This window comes from Photinus pyralis, unplaced genomic scaffold, assembly GCF_008802855.1.
Source record: "Photinus pyralis isolate 1611_PpyrPB1 unplaced genomic scaffold, Ppyr1.3 Ppyr1.4_LG1, whole genome shotgun sequence".
In the NCBI taxonomy this organism is placed as follows: domain Eukaryota; kingdom Metazoa; phylum Arthropoda; class Insecta; order Coleoptera; family Lampyridae; genus Photinus; species Photinus pyralis.
The window spans coordinates 10869606-10874163 of NW_022170249.1; positions in this window are offsets into that span (position 1 = coordinate 10869606).

Consider the following 4558-nt stretch of genomic DNA (forward strand, 5'->3'; position numbering starts at 1 on the left):
CATAACTACATCTAACATGTAACATAAGAACTACAAGTGGCTAGGTACATGGTGAAATTTTTTAATTGAAATGGGCCTGAACGCAGCAGGTGCATTATTAAGCACCCGCATCGAGTTCTAATAAGAAATAGCCCTGAAAAGTTTTTGTAAATTCCGCAAGGAATTAAACGTACAACAGTTAAATGTTAGAAATGCGCCGCCGCCGCAATGTTTAAACTAAAGTTTGCGGTTGGTTCTTGTTTGAAATCGATTCTCAACGTTTACTTCGCGAAAATTCAGTTTTCCACATTCCCTCACACGCAACGTATCCCGAATAACAATTAACGTGGCAGCAGAACTATTTCAATTGCACGATGCTAACTTTTCAGATTGGTTTGTGGTAAGTGTCTCATGTTCTCTTACAACCCCGAATCGTACTTCATCCTTGTGCATGAATCTCGTTTGGTCCGTTAATAAAAATGAATAGTCCCTTGATTGCATCGTAATAATGTTGAAAAAAATCGTTTGTACCAGTTGATTATACGGTCATAAGCTAACATTTGCATGCTCTAACGGAATAAAATAAAACTTTGGTAATTGAGGCCGACCAACGTCAAATGACTTTGTTGAGTACTTTTCACATCTACGGCCGTCTCATTACCGCACAACGGAAACGGGTAACACTTTACCAGAAACAGGCATATAATTGAAAAGAAAATTTACATAGAAATAGTTGCGAGACTTATGCGAAAACTTATTTGGGCAGTGATAGTCTACAAATTATAGTTCCTCGTGCTTGATATTTTTTATTTGTGTGGACTTATCATCATCATTTAGCTTATAGATTGGAAGCATAAAAAATTAGGCCTAGTGTAATGTACTCGTAATTACTTGACGTTGGTTTGTGATCTCCAGTGTTTAATTGACTTTATTTTAAGAATTTCAGAAATCTTCTTCTAGCCTGAGTATCATTGCAATAATTCTTTGGTGCCCAAAATGGCCCATCCCTCCCATACTCATAGTAGGACAAAAATTGTGATGAGAATATTTCTTGAGAACGATGAGACTACGCTGCTTAGAAACCTATAAAAAAGGGGTATTTATCTCATGATCTTAAAAATTCTTGGTCTACAGGCCACTACCCATTTTTAAAATTGACCACCATTTCTAGTGCGGTTATACCTCCACTGATGCACCGATGCTGATAGTAATGTCCACTCTTTTTGGGTCACAACGTTGACGTTTTATGAATACTTTTGATGCGAGGTTATTTGCAAGTTTCGAATTATTTATTTTTTTAAGGCGAAGAAGTAGAGGTAGCCTTTGTTGCGATCATTTGACCAGTAGCCAATTTTGACCACTTAACATTTTTCTTGCTTTAACTCACTGTTTCCCAAACTGGGGGGGGGGGGGGCGCCTTTCCCCGCAAGGCGCTGTTATTTACCATTAAAATGCTCATATTATAGGTATTTTTATGTAAAATTGTATTTGACCAATTCTTACACAAATAAGAAGGTATGAACTTATCTACAATTTGGAAATTTGCATTTTTATGCTGATGAAAGTAGCGATGTTGCACAAAGCTTCCAGTTGATCGTGTATGTGCGATTTGTGAAGGTGCTATAAAAGAAGAGATCTCGAATGAACTAAAAACGACCTCAAAAGCAGTTGATGTATGGCTGTAATATCCGACTTGATTGAAAAAGATATTTTATGGGTGATAACAATTTTTTACCGTCAGAAAGTTAAGAAAAATTCACCAAGGATTTGTTAAAATTATTTTTTGATATCTTTGAAAATAAATGGACACCAACGCATTCTCCAAAATGACATTTTTCGTTTTTTTTTGGGCCATAACTTCGCTATTTGTAGACTTACAAGTAACTTTGAAAGGGTTAAACTATAAACTATAAAATTCTGGACAATTTTACCCATCTATAGTAAGCGTATTCGCATATCTTGCGGTTTCCAACTCCCTATAGCGAAAATGAAAAAAAAAACGAACCCTGTAATATTTTTAATAAATACGTTTGTGATAACAGCCGTTTTTATTTTTTAATAGGGATAGGGGGCGTGATCAATTTCAGTTTTAAGAAAGGGGGCGCCATGGAAATAAGTTTGAGAACCACTGCTTTAACTCAATCCCGAAATAATTGGCAAAAATGCCGCAAATGAATATTGCAGGAGCAACTCACCCAGGCTTTTAAGCTATTAAGTAGGCGAGACTAGTGCCCCCTAGTAAATCAGGTACACGCAGGATGGGCTATACAACTGTGCTCCCAAAATAACAGAATAGGTGAAGGTAACCAAAGGAATCCATGGCAATAAAATTTAATGAATTTAAGTTAAGAGTTAAATTAACTTAACAAACTAATTGAAGTACGAGTATATCAACAAATAAAGCGGTCAAAATGGGGAAGTTCAACTTATGTAACAACAAAATCTGCTGTTCCACGTATTTTGGAAATAATTGTAATGTGATACTGTGCGCGAGAGTAAATAAATATGAAAACAGCGTAAACAAGTCTAAATTACATAACCGATAAAAAATGTAGAAAACATTCGAGAATTGAAAAATATAACAGAATAAAAGAAAGACAACGTTTTCAACCATAAAGAAATTATGTAACAAAAATAAACTAATACGTAACTCTCTATCAAGCGAGGATTATTTGATGAGATGTAGGTGTAGAGGTTTAGACTTGAAATAATGGAGAGAATATTCGTTTCTTAAACTGATTTGGAGGAATTATACATCGACCGGTCCCGTACAGAAAACCTTTGATCCGGATGAACTAGGATCACTGTTGTCAGTTTGAATGCATTTACAAAGATTTTATAATCAGCACACAGTAAGGAGATAGGTCGCCATTTTTTTATTTGTAGTGTAATTACAGCTTTACTCGTTGTCCGGGGTAGCACGCCTTCCCTTGTTAAATGGTCATTATCGGGGAATATCTATTTCAATTCATACCAAAACAACTTTGTTCATGTTTAGTCAATCACAAAAAGGGTAAATTGAAAACTGCTCAAACACACTATCTAGAAATTGATAGTAGTGGAGTATGGGATCGGTATGCAAATATTAAATGCCACAAATGAGCAATTAGCGCACATTTCAAATGCACCCTGATTGTTTGCGATATGCTACTTCTTTCGGTAAATAGAGTAATTCTAATTAGGGCCGTTATGTACATAATTAAATCAATACGTTACATTACGCGTACCTCACACATGTTTCTGCTTTACAGGTTTGCCAGAAATTCACCAGAGATTCCACAGATTTAGAATTCGAAGGTTCAGCCTACTGCAAAGGTTTTATTTGCCATAATTTTATGCATATCACACCAATTTTTACCATGCAACATTCTGTAAAAGTCATCAAACATTGTTTTTTGATCGTCCTGAAATGTGATCATTTGTCTACATGTATACCGAAATATAGTATATCAAGAAACAAAAACTAGTCTTTAAAGCACGCGCAACGAATTTAAAGGCACGACGCGTAGCGGAGCCAGTCTACATAAAGCACGAACAAATTGATTTGGACCTTAGATGTACAGGGTGTAGCACCCCTCGGATTATAATTCCTTTACCATGTAGGTTTATTAATCTCGGGTAAATTCGTTTATGAGAGTCATTTACCCCTAAAAAGTCTTGAAAATGGTATATTCTTCCCTAAAAAAACACTTTCACAAATTGTCTCCGAAATCTCTCATTAAGGAAAATCGTGAAAATCGATGTTTATGTGCCGAGCTCGGTACCGAGTTATGTACTTTCTCAATCACGAACCCCACAAATAAAGCCATATCGTAATTCGTTTTCTGCTTAGATCCCATTCCTAGGAAAAATATTACTTGGAGAACATTAACGTCATATAACTTTGCGAGAAGGAAATTTTCTATAAAAAAGTTTGTACGAAGCTCCTTCCCCCTCTTGATATTGCCCTTAGGCTCACTTTGACCGTCACGTGTATTCCAGTATTGCTTTTTTTAACTAACCAATATGGCCATTTAGGTGCTTAGCGTAAAATATTTACAATTACAATTATAGTGGGTTAAATTAGATTAAACCGCGAGCACGTGACACAGGTGTTACGTAGGTGAAGTAAATTGTAACCGAATTATGGGGATTATTAAGTTTTATGCAAAACTGCGCGGTATGTAACATTTGTTACGCAGCCTTTTAATGACTACCATTATTTAACGATAAGAACACAAGCGCTCGTTATAATATATTCTAAGTTCTGAAACGGTAAATATTTAAAATTTCACCTCTGCCTCAACAAATCAAATTGAATTATTGATGTATATTTTGTTTTAAAGCGAGTAGGGTTGACTTTGAAGAGGGTTTGCGTTGAAGTAATAGAATTTTTGTTTGCTCATTTATATTTACTGAGAAAACGGACTGAATGCTAAACTGCACTTTAATGACACTTTGCCGTGAAGAAAGTGTAAAAGTGTTCATAATAATCTCTCGTGCATTCAGGCCAACATTTACCAACAAACTATTGTTGGAAACTAAACTTTTAGAAAACTGTAAGTCCTGCAGGAACCTAAATTCAATTAAAGTTGTGTTA